This window comes from Lissotriton vulgaris, chromosome 6 (assembly GCF_964263255.1).
Source record: "Lissotriton vulgaris chromosome 6, aLisVul1.2, whole genome shotgun sequence".
Taxonomy (NCBI): domain Eukaryota; kingdom Metazoa; phylum Chordata; class Amphibia; order Caudata; family Salamandridae; genus Lissotriton; species Lissotriton vulgaris.
Window position 1 is genome coordinate 1,027,314,656 of NC_141694.1, and position 13,238 is coordinate 1,027,327,893.

Consider the following 13,238-nt stretch of genomic DNA (forward strand, 5'->3'; position numbering starts at 1 on the left):
CAAAAAATACAAGTGTGGCAAATGTATTCAACAGGAGAGTGGTAAGGGTGTAGTATGTAGCTGGTGGAACTTTTTGGAGAACACTGTCGCAAATATATTCCCAAAGTATGTTGTGGTACCAAACTGTTATTTACACACATTTTTTTTACTGAAATCACCACTAGATCTACACAGACATACAGTTTACTGATAAAACTATGTAGCACATAAACAATAATGTGTGGAAATCGGGTTTCAGTGAATATTTCACATGCGCATCACCAAGTGTATTGATTTGATTTATTCCTATTAAAATCATTGTTTCCACTACAATTCAGATATACAAAACATTTGCTTCATTTGTGCTTTCCTGGATGCTGGTACATTCGGAATTATTTGAACAGTTCATTTTCAGGAATTTAAAACTTGTTTGCCAGAAAGAAATGACATCCTACAGCCTTTTCTTTCACACTCCCTGTAACCAGCAAAATAACAGCATAGTTCACTTATCTCATTTTGAAGACAGAGAAGGAAAAGTAAACACCAACCTCCCTTCTAAAAGAATAAACAGCAATTTGTCAGAAGAGATAGCCTGACATTTAACTTCTGCCTTTTTATTCCCAGCAAATGTGCCATGATAACCACAAAATTTAAAAGGCTCTTTATTGCTCATTTGCCATCTAAATTCCGGGATGTTCACAGTCATGCTTGACTGATGAACTTGTGGTGCCAAAGATAAGTACTGTATTGTATTGTAATTGCATTTATATAGCAATTACTACCCCGGAGAGGCAAGCAGCTCGCTACTCCGGAACCTATAAATGATTGCTGGTGAATTATTATAGTGAAATATGAAAGTAATTTGAGTGGTGGGTATGTTAGTCAGTTATTTGGATTCAGGAGGAAAGTGGAGTGATAGAAGAGGAAAAAAGGTTTGCATTTATATAGTGCTTGCTACCCATAATGGGGTGTTGAAGCTCATTTTCAGCAAGTAACATGCTACTCCGGAACCCATACAGGATTAGTGGTATATTAGGCTGTACTGCACCCTCGGCGGCTGAGCTGTGTGCTCCACTTTCAAGACCCTCAACCAGGCTATACGTCACTATACTCTGCGCATAAGGGTTGTGCTTCAGTATCAAAGTGCTACATCTTGGTTTAGCTACATCTTGGCGCTATACTGGACTGTCTGTGCAGTATTATATGCTGCACAGCAGGAGCCCCCGCCCTGGGACTAGGCTATAGAAGGCTATCCTGTGCCCCCAGGGCTGTGCCATGTGCTACAGTATCTGAGCGCTAGCTGTGGGACCAGGCTATATATCGCAGCACTATACTGGACCCGCAGGGTGCTATGCTGCGTGCTTTGGACAGCATGAGTGTTCTTTACACTGGCACCAGACTACAGATTGCTAGTCTGGACCGCTCGGGCTGTGCTACACCCTTCAGGGTACACCCCAGCCCTCGGATCCTATACTGGGCCCTGCTGAATAGGGTGTATATTTTTGGTATGACTCCCCAGCTCTGAAATCAGCATACACCCCACACCGCATCCCCAGACAGGGGTTGTAATTCTGTACCTCATCTGGAGCTCTGACGCGAGGCTGTGTGTGGCGGTACTGGGCCCGGACCACTGCTGTGTGCGGCAGAATCACAGCCTGTAGGCCGGGCTGTACGTCGCATTGTAACCCTCCCCCTTTCCCCCGGCCGTGCTTAGTGCTGCAGTTCTGCAGTTCCAAGCTGTACAAATCTATACCAACCAGTCTGTACTATATACTGTGTGATCTGGCCCCATAGCTCGATCAAATGTTACTAAGAAATGTGACTAGTTTTTCAGCAAAGTGGACGGCCCCTTGCAAAGGTTGACTGATCACCTTTGTCACTGCTGGATTTGTATGTTACACTGGTACTAATAAGGCAACATTTTTCCAGAGACTTACCGTCTGTAAAAATATTAAAGTTTCAGAAAATATACTGCATTACGCTGCAGCCTTTTTTTTGCTGCATATTTTAGACAACACTGCGGCATGATTTTGTCCTCTATTGCTGCATAATTCCAGTGGCCCCAAAGCAGTCAGCACATGTTAAAAGTGCTTGTGCATGAAGCTGCGACGAACGTTTGCAAACTTAGTTTGGTATGCGTGCAAATCCTGCTTTGCCAATCCTTGGTGAGTTGCAGCTACTACTGCTGAAATAAGGCAAATGGAGGGACCAATGGGTGAGGCGGCCTGGTCTCAAGGGCAGGGCCAGCTTTAGCGCTGGTGGAGCCCTCTGTGACAATGTTTGTTGGTGCCCCCCAATGACTCCTTCCACCACTGATTCCCTCACTACCACCCTTTAACAGTGACCCTCAAGTCTCCATAACCACACTCTCTCAGATGAATTTAACTTGATTTACAGCACCACTGATACCAGTGTAGGGTGTCAAAGCACTTTACATCACACTCATTACACAAAGACAATTAATCATATGTGTGTAAATCGCTGTTTAGGTAATGTTCCATAAGACAAAGGACTACAAGGTGTAGGAGTCACATGACACCCAGACTAGTAGGCAGTGTAGTTTAATAGTGATTGGTCTGGAGAAACACACTGAATTTAGAACTTAATACCATGATTGGGGGTTCTGTTTAATAACCAGAACTGATTTATATTCAAATGAACCCTTTTTGCAACATTAGGATAATCAGACATACAGCTTTTAGATGACAGTTAACAGCTGTTTTATGTTAGGATTTTGACGTATAAACTGCAACTACCAAAAGAATCTCACTGACAAAAGCAGTACCCACTGACCCATTTACATTATGTGTACTTTGTGATCTGGATGGCACATGTTCTTTGCAGTAGGCAAATTAGCCCTCTGCGCTACCTTTCCATGAGTCAAAACTTCCACTTGACAAAACTCCATCTCACTCTAGGACATTAATCATTGGAGTTATCATGAAATTTTTATTGTTGCCCAAAATTGCTGGAGGCCAGGAAGGAGGCAGCAAGTGCTTTTAGAAACATAATATACTTGCAAGCATCTCACCCCACCCGAAGTCAGCACCGGGTGCAGTCGCACCACCCTAGAGCCACCTTGCTCAAGGGTCCTGTGACCTCGGTGACTGTCGTGCTAGGGTGTGCTGCTCCAAAGTACGCAAAAGTATTTTACTTCTTTACATCAAATACGGATATTGAGCACTTTAAAATGGCTGCAAGCATATCGTGCAGCAGCGCTCTTTTCTTTAGACGCTGCTGCCGTATTCAGGTTACAGCAAGCTATGTCTAAAGAAAGGGCCATGGCAAACATTAAAGTGAAAGCATGGCATGGGGCGCTTTAACCAAAAAAAAACATTTGTATGTGAACAAATGTTTTGGGGGCGGGGATAAAACCTCCTCATGCCGTGCTTTCACTTTAATGGTGGCCATGCCCCTTCTTAAGACACGGCTTACTGTAACCTGAATACAGCATCTAAAGAAAGGGACGCAGTCACTATAATAGTGGTCTCCCATTTGCAGGATTTTGAGCTTTTCGCATTAGAAATGACAATCCCTTTAAATATATGTGTTGGTTTTGAAAACACATAAATAAAAGGCATCGTTATTTACAATGCCAATAGCTGAAACTCTCGCAAATGCGAGACCTATTGCATTGCAAATACTTGTTACTCTAGGGGTCTGAATCATGTACACTTGGAATTACCAATCCCATTTCCTTTCCCTGAAAACCTAATTCTTGACCCCTGTAATGATCTGCCCTCAGCAGCAGCTACCATGTGACAAAGCAGTAAGACTGCGGCGCCCCATCCTTGTGGAGAAGGTGGTAGCTGAGGTAAGGGTTGGGTAACGACCTGAATCTTCCAATGTCCATTTCCCAAGAAATGTTTTGTCTTTTTGAGAGGTAAAGCAAGGTTCATTGACCTGAGACTAGTTAAACGACGATGATTCGAAAAGTGTGGCAAAGCAGATTATTTCCAAAACAAAGTGTTGTGAAGTATATAAGCGATTATTGCTTTAAACCCAGATCATATAAACAGAATGTCTGAAAATATGGATTATAAGCCTGTTTTTAAAAACGCCTCCTACCTCTGGCGGTTGAACTTCAACACTTGTGTGCCGCTCTAATGACAGTCAAGTCACAGGATCAAGTGACAAGACAAATACTGTGCCTCCGGTTCCCCAAAGTACACATGTTCAGAGGGCACAGCAGGGGCTGAGAAGTTGACTGTTTTGTCAACAATCTTTGTCCAGGCTGATGCGGGGCTTAGGAGGGAATGGGTCCAGCAGGCTGTAAAACTATAACATCCTGCGTAAGAGGCTCAGGTAATGTGACTTCTCTGCTGGGTGGTGCGGAAGAAAAAACAAAACTACCACCCGCCGGTGTGTCCAATCTATGAGGCATGTGTTTGCTTCTGGTCACCAAAAGGGTGGTGTGATTGTGGGAAAACAGCAGGCAAGACCCGCCCATGGATCAGCCACATGATGGCTGGTACCACCAGAGTAGACTCACAGGAAGGCTGATTGGGGCACAACTAATTGATATGTTGAATTCTGGCATGCCTGCTTAGCACTGTTCATGAATATTCTATCTCTGAAAAATAGCATTTTAAATTTGAAGGCGCAGTTGCATGCTCATATATGTTAGACAATTTTAGCGTGCTGGTGCTGCCTCATTGGCAGCGTGCCTCAATTATAGTATTGTTAGAGAGGCACTAGAATAAGTGACTAATGCATTTTAATGCGGTCATGCGGACACTGGCATTAAAATGCGTTAGTCGAAAGCCTGATGCGGCCCTACCTAACCCAGCCCTGAAACTGCAAAAAGTGTAATTATAATAACAACTTTATTATAATTTTATTTTTCCTGCATTTGTTTTTTTTATGTTAAACGCAGTGCCCATCATGAGCTGAAATTAACACGAAAACTTGCACAAATGCGCACAATCACCCCGCAGCCCAGCTCTATTAAGAAAAGAAATGCAGCAACATAGCTGCTAAGGTTTCAAATTGCTATTTGGGATGCTTTCAAACCTGCCTTAGCACCGTTCATGTAGATCTGTATGTGAGGAAATGGACCGTCTTTTCACTTTTTAAAGCAAAAGTTTGGAGTGATATTTTGCGCTGCACCCACACGCGCGGTCTGGTTACTGGCACACATAGGTTGCAGCGCACATAGACCTTACACTGCCGCACACAGAGGAAAAAAATTAGAGGGAACATTGGTCAAGACTGATTTGCATATGGCCATGTCTGAACTGGGGTGGTGTGGTGAGCAAAATAACGATGGATTAAACCCAGATCTGTGACTGGGAGTGCATGTTTTGCCATTGTGCAACATTCCGTCCATCAATTGTTGTTTTTGCAATGTATTTTTAGGGCTGAATTTCACCCCTCTCAGGTTACACAAATATACGATTGTTAGTGCTCTTGCTCTCTTTGTTTCCTCTGATTTCCAGTTTCTGCTTCCGCCTGATGTACCCATAAGAACACTTTGGGTTTGCTGATCTGTGTTTGGGTTTAATAAAACATATGGGTACTTTGGAGGAGATGATTTCACTAGTTCAATCCCCCAGTCAGCAAAAATGTATTTTTCACCCCTCATTGCATCTCTCAAAGTTCCACTCCTCCATGCTTTTCGAGAGACTTCTCCTGTAGCATTAATACCCGAAGGGTCACATTTAACCCATAGAAAATCTACTGATGTAATGTGGCTCAGAGCTGGAATGTGGGTATACAGTTTCAGCAAGTTTCCAGTGTATCCTGCAGGCCCCTGGGGAAAAACGTGGGAATGAAAACTTATTCTGAAGGGTCGTTGGCAGCGCCCCTTTAATACCCAAGTGAATGGAGCTTGACTCCACCAGTTTGTTCGGTATGGTATCCTCAAATTCCACTCTTCCCTCTACTGTTTTTCAGTTGTATAAAAGCCCTTGAGTCGGGGTACTTTGTAGGTGACTAAAACCTTGAATTCCACGTGGGTTCCCCGCTCCGGTATCCGAATCCCTGACATTATTCTTTCCCTAGATACCTTTTGGGGATCTAAGGATGTTACTCTCATCTGCGGGGTCCAGGTATCTGGTCCTCCCATGCAGCCCTGATAATCAGAGTTGCTTAATTCCGTCCACTGTGCACCTGTGGGGGATCTCTAATTACTGTCCCTTGAATTCAACCCTGCAATAACCTTGGATCATGTGTCTGCAGGCCTTACCATACTGCTTGTGTACCTAAACAACCCGTTTTTCTCTGGCTCTGAAAATAATGTCCTTGACTGTGTCATCCCAGATGAGAAATGGATTGAACATTTCAAAAATGTGTATGGTGATAATTGTAGCACTTATGAGGGCGGTTTAGCTACAGAACAGGAACCCTATGAAATAGAGTTTGAAGCAGAGGAGGTACTTAAGGCTATTATGGATTCCTCCAAAGATAAGGCACCAGGGCCGGACGGAGTCCCAGTAGACTTTTTTAGATATTCCCCAGAACTGTGGGCACAAGTCTTAACCAGAGTATTTAGGGCTGCAAAAAACAACACTTTCCCGAACACCTGGGCGACAGCAATTATAGTCCCTATCTTTAAGAAGGGCAACCGGGAGGATCCAGGGTGTTACCGACCCATCTCCCTACTGGACTCTACCATTAAAATCTTGGGAAGAATCCTACTTGACAAATTAAGGGCAAACCTGGAGGTGGGTGGGGGTTTAGCAAATATCCAGTATGGGTTCCGAGAGAAGCGAGGGACATTGGACCAATGTTCAAACCTGCATCTCCTCGTCTCTAAATACACGGTGGTCGGGGAGGGGTCAATTTATTTGGCCTTCATGGACCTCTCCTCGGCCTTCGACCTGGTTAACAGGTCAAAATTGTGGTCCCTGCTAGAAGAAATTGGGATAGAGGCACCTTTGGTAGGTTTTATGTCCAGCTTACACCAGAACCTAAACACTAAAGTAAGGGTGTCCAATGAGGGGAGGTGCACCGACAGCTTTAGGTCCGAGAAAGGGGTGCGCCAGGGGTGTATCCTGGCCCCCCTACTCTTTACCATCTATATTAATGGCCTAGGGAAGTATCTTGAGCTCAAGACAGCTGACGTACCGCGTGTAGGAGGAGCCCAGGTACCGGCCCCCCTATACGCGGACGACGCAGTTCAGCTGTAAACAAACAGTTGACTGCATTTCTGGAGGAAAACAATCTACTACATCCCAACCAAGCAGGCTTCAGAGCAAAACACTCCACGGAGTCAGCCCTCCTACACACAGTAGAGACCCTCAAGACAGCAATGGACCAAGGCAAAAAAGCCGTCATGATCTTGCTCGACCTGTCGGCGGCCTTTGATACGGTTTCCCATCCCGTATTAATTGGCCGCCTGGCAAACCTGGGAATTGCAGGAACCGCCCTAAACTGGCTAAAAAACTTCCTTAGCCATAGAAAGCAAGTCACCCTATTGGGAAACTATCGGTCAGGCGAGAAGGCACTAAACACAGGGGTGCCACAGGGCTCTAGCCTAAGCCCAATTCTTTTTAACTTATATATGACCCCCCTGATAGAACTCATCAGCTCCTTCAACATCAGCACAATATCTTATGCTGATGATACGCAGCTCATCCTGGTCCAAGACAACACTACCTCAGCTGAAGAAAATCTGAAAGCCTGTCTTACCGCCACTTTTGAATGGATGAGAACCCACCACCTCAAGTGTAACTCAGGAAAAACGGAAATCCTCCCTTTCGGTCAAGATAATTTTTTCTGCCCGAAACAGTGGTGGCCTCAAGATGCTGAGGTCCCGCCAAACACAATCAAATCAGCCCGCAACCTCGGGATTAGGTTTGATGATGCCCTCTCTTTCAAGCAACAAGCAGGTACCGTGGCAGGGTCCTGCTTTAACATCATCAAGGGCTTAAGAAGGTTCTTCGACCTCCTTCCCCTGACGGCCAGGAAGACAATCGCTGTGGCCCTCATCACATCCCGCCTGGATTACTGCAATAGCATCTATGCAGGCTCCAATAAAAGCGTCCTGCACAAACTGCAAATGGTGCAGAATACCGCAGCCCGCCTAGTACTAAGGCTGCCCAGGAGGTCATCTGCCTCAGCAGCACTTAGAACCCTACACTGGCTGCCCATTCATAAGAGAGTACTATTTAAAATCCTGCTCATCACCTTCAGAGCCTACCACCAGTCGGGTCCCTCCTACCTGTCCCAAAGGTTTGGAAAATATACCCCCTCTCGATCACTCAGGTCTTCCAACATGAACCTACTGGTGGTTCCTAGATTCAGGCTCGCAACCAAAGGTGGCAAATCGCTAGGTTTTCTGGGAGCTAGAGCCTGGAACAAACTCCCCTCCCAGATGCGTCAGATCCCCTCTGAAATCCTATTTCGCAAGGCCCTCAAAACCTGGATTTTTAATGCGCCTGACACGTTAGTTCTAAAACTAATCTAACCTAACTCTCCTTAGTTCTTTCTGTCAGCACTTTCCTTCTTCTTTTTCCAATGACACTCTCACCACTAGCGCCAAGATGCTCCTTGGAGTGTAAGCCGCGCTTTACAAAAACCACATCATATCATATCATATCAATTGCAAGAACTGGTAACAGTTTACAGGTCCTTTTGGACCGCTTTGGTTCCTTCATGGGGAGTTTAGATCTGAAAGTAAACGCCACAAAATCTCACACCATGATCGTGGGACCCCAGAGAAACAAGACCCGCCAACCAACCTTTACCTGTGGGGGAGACGTGGTCTCAAGGGTCCCTGTTTTCCCTTATCTGGGGGTCCTATTTGATGAGAGAGTTTCATGGGTCCCCCAGATTAAAGCAAAGAGGGCTTCCCTGGTGCGATCAACAGCCGCCCTAATGAGTTTCTCAAAGAGGTTGGGAGCCAAACCAATGGAGGCCTTGGTAAAAGTCTATGATAGCAAGTGCATCTCCATTGCCACGTACGGGTCTGCCTTGTGGGGGTACGCAAACCAGGACTCAATTCAGAGGGTCGAAAATGGGCTCATCCGTAAACTCCTATCTGTCTCAAGTTCCACCCCCACATTCTCCATCCATGAAGAACTTGGTCTACCTTACATTACAGACAGATTGAAGTTGGCACCCCTACTGTTCTGGATTAAAACATGGCTAAACCCAGAGCTGACGCTGAACCATGGCATTCTATTAGATGTGGTTGCAAGGGAACGCTCTCTAAGAATACCGTGGCTGAGCTATATTAAAACCTCTGTTACTGCATTGGGGAGACCAGAGCTCTATTCTGCACCATCATCCATTGGCAAAAAAGACGTGGGGTGGATCAAGCACCATTTTCTTGAAAGGGCACGGTTGGACAGGGAGCAGAGAGAAATAATGAAACCATCAGTAAAATCATATTTGGTGTTAAGAACAACTGTCTCTCTGGAACCCTATCTAAAAGTTGTCACTAACCCCCTCCACAGGGTTCTGCTCACAAAGTTTAGGTTGAATTTGATCCATTACACACTAGGCCATTTTATTACATGGTCTAAACCTGAGGATGCCCCACCCTGCCAATGCGATAACTTCTCCACGCAAGACACTTTACATTTTATGTTTTTCTGTGTGCTTTTTACAGTAGCAAGGGAGAAGTACCTAATACCTATCCTGAAGGAAGCAGGTTTTCTTCAGGTCAAGCCAGCGTTAGTTTTTCTTCAAATGTTGAGCAACACTCATATTACTTTCCGCGTTGCATCATACCTAACAGCTGCATTTAGAATAAGGGAAAAACAAGACCCAGGGAACTTTCTATTTTAAAACTTTGTTGTGTATCTTAACTGATTTTATATTTTTACATTAAATGGTTTTAAAATGTACTGATTTTTAAGATGACAATGAACTGATCTTTGTATTCAATTGCAATTGCATTTTACATCTGTGTTTTATGTATTGCCTTTTATGATTTTCCTGAAAATCGAATAAAGCATATTTTGACTTGACTGCTTGTGTACCTACGTCCTTAACGATTTGGATTTCATCTTGCTTCTGCCCGTGGGTTTTGATCCTACAGCCCACGTTAGAAACTTCTTTCCCCAAAGGCAAGTTAGTAGACAGATAAACCTGTGTATTTATTTCATTGTCACCTGACCTGCTCGTTAAATCCAAGTCTTTTGGTGATGCCTGCTGATCCTTGCTTGTCTTTATCTGCTCAAATATTGGGTATATCTTAGTAGGTTTCATTGGTGATGATTTAAGGATTCCTCTTTTTAATAAGCATTGTTTTTTCATTTGCTTTATTGGCTTCTTTTTTGTCTTCCTTGAAAGACTAGTCCATGCATTCTCTGCAAAACTGCAAGTTTGATTGCCCGGGACTTGCTTGTTTGTAATTCGGGGATCTCTAGGCATTACACTTCTTTCTTGCTCCGATTTGTTCAATTGAATACCACTGTCTGTCTCAGACTCTGCGCCCGCTGTTTTAGATTGGAAGCTTAATAATTCATCCTCCTGACTCTTCTTCGTTACATCGGCCAGCTCCTCCGGCAATAAACTTGTTTCCAGGTAAGATATATCCACCTTGGAATTCTTAATGGCCTTCACCAATGCTCTCAATACTTCTGAAAGAGTGCTGAGGTTGTCTATAATGGAGGAACATAAGCAAGGTTTACCCAAATTCAGTGCTCTTAACTTAAAATCCAATTGTGTTAGTTTACTCCTTATATCTTCCAGATGTGTTACAGATGACTGAAGTAGATCTATCTGGAGTTCTATTTTGCTAGACTGCCATAGAAGTGTTCTGGCCATTGTGTCCTGCTGGGCACTTATATCCCCCATCGTTAAGATCTTTTCAGAAACCAAATCTAAGACTGGGCTTAATTGCAAGCCCTCCGTCCAATCATCAGAGTTTGGTTAAGCGTGTCCTCTATTTGCACTTCCATGGCAGGTAAAAACTGATTTGAGAGATTTCTTGCTCTTGAGACAAGACATGTCCATTTCCAACCTTTGTTGGGAAAAAAGGTGGAGAGTTTGTGACTGTATTTACCCAACAATTAGTTCCTGAAGGGGCTTTCAACTTTATGTGGGAAGGTGAGCCTTGATCACTCCCTAAGTCCTTGCTTTGCATCACTTGGGCAACTACTAAGATTTTATATTCGCTGATTTGGCCAATTGAGTAACAGGTTTGTTATTGCCAATGTTGAAAGGCAAAGAGGTGGGTGCTTGATCCATTTTGTCCCCATTGTGAGGTAGGCTGGAGAACATGGCAGGGCTCAAGGTGTTCTGCGACACCTGCTGCAGCTTAGATTGTCTCCTATTAAAACTTCATCTAACAGCTTCTGACATAATTGCGAACCCTGATTATTAGTGCCCACTGCCAAAGGTGAGTTGTAACTAGTACTGTGTAAGTTAGACTCCAAGGGTAAAAAAGGGTCTAAGCTAGTCCAAACCGGGACCAGGTCACCATTGACCGATGGAAAATCCAAAGGCATGCTGGTAGCTCGAGAATAGTTCCTGATTGACCCTTTTGTAGAGCTGGTCACCCGCCCCTCTCTGTCCTTACAGAGAGCATGTTGGGCTTCCTATCCTTTGGGGCAAGTTCTCCAATTCTGGTGATTTTATTTCTATAGTAGGCTGCATGAGTTTGCACCTCCCCATTTAAGAATTGAAGAAGAACTTTAGTGTGCCTTGATTGTGGTCTTATTCTTGGACCACCAGTCCAGATCTAGAAACGCCCTACCAGTGGTTTGTGAGCCAGGCTGCTGATAAAAGCCTACTCCCACCTGTCTACCCGCAAAACACCTACTTTTCAATCGAAGAGGGACTACCAACCACTCCAGTAATGGTCCCTTTTATTGGCTGCTGGAATTTTGAGTCTCTTTAAAATCTCTCCTTCCTCGAAGATTGATGTGTTAAACTCCCAGACTTCCGGGCTAGATTGGGGCACACCAATCTCCACCCAAAAGCGGCACCCCGCTCTAGCCAGCCCGCTTCCCCAGAGGAGGTGGGGCACTCACTTAGAAGTAGGCTGCAAAGGCCACCGCGCTCATCCTGTGAAGTGGATTGTAAACAATATAAATATAGATATAAATGCTGCGGTAAGTGAGGCTGCCAAGGAGTTGCCAGAGCATGAGTTCTTTGAGGCCTGTAAGGCATGTAAGATTTATAACAGGCTTATACTAAGAGTGAATTATGGCTTTAAGTACCTGCCCTTTTCCTCAAAGGTTGGTGGCAGTCAGCAAGCAGAATGCCTCTGAAGAACCAGTTATTTGAGAAAAAAATCTGTGGTCCGCTATTTACTCCTTTAATAAGACGTCTTCTTTCTTGAAATTATAGTATTTTTCTTATTGTTTTTATGGAACAGTAAATGTAGAATGTCAAAATCCACTATTTTTCAAGAGCCAGAGGAAAGGAGCCCTTGGTTTATCTGATGTTCTGCGCTACATAAAGGATGTAAAGATTCAATTGGCTAAAGAATGCATGCAGCCACTCAAGACGAAGCCGAGGGGCCCAGTTGAAGATGTGCTCTCCAATATCCCATTACAACATCTGATGTGATTCATTTCATGTCATACACCACTCAGGAAAGTATTCCTCCTAATTTCAGGTCAGATTTTCAATGTAATCGATCTCTTTGCCACTTTGTCCTTTAGCTAGCCTACCCCACACCCTACCCTGCACCTGACCCCCTTGAATTAATCATTAGGATTCCAGAACTAACTGCCTCCCACCTCCCGACCAAAATCCAGCCGCCACCAGAGCTGATACTTCCGCCAAAGCTGATCTCTTTGCCTCTTCGTCCTATAGCTAGCCTACCCCACATCCTATCCTGCACTTGACCCCCTTGAATTAATCATTAGGATTCCAGAACTTACCGCCTCCCACCTCCAGACGAAAATCCAGCCACCACCAAAGCTGATACTTCCACCAAAGCTGATACTTCCCCCTCCCATACCCACCCGCCTACCCAAGCCCATCACACCACACAGCAGACCCTTATAAGAGCCCCAAACTTATTGGCTTCTGACCTTTTTGCTTCTGTCTTTCCCTCCTCCCCCTCTCCCTCTCTAAGCATCCCTGAGTCTCTTTGGTGCTTCTTCACCTTCGCCTACCCGCCCACTCATACCATGGAACTCACAGGCACTCACACACACAACATCATCTATCCCCCTAGCCTCTCAAAAAAATCGGCCAAACGGTTCAAACACAACTTCATCAAATCACACCCTGAAACCCTCTTCGCTGATCCCTACTTCTCACCACGCAACGGACACTCAACCATCGACATCATCTTCCACACAAAACGGAGAGCACAATGGAGGAAAGTACTTCTAGCCACTTTTCCTATT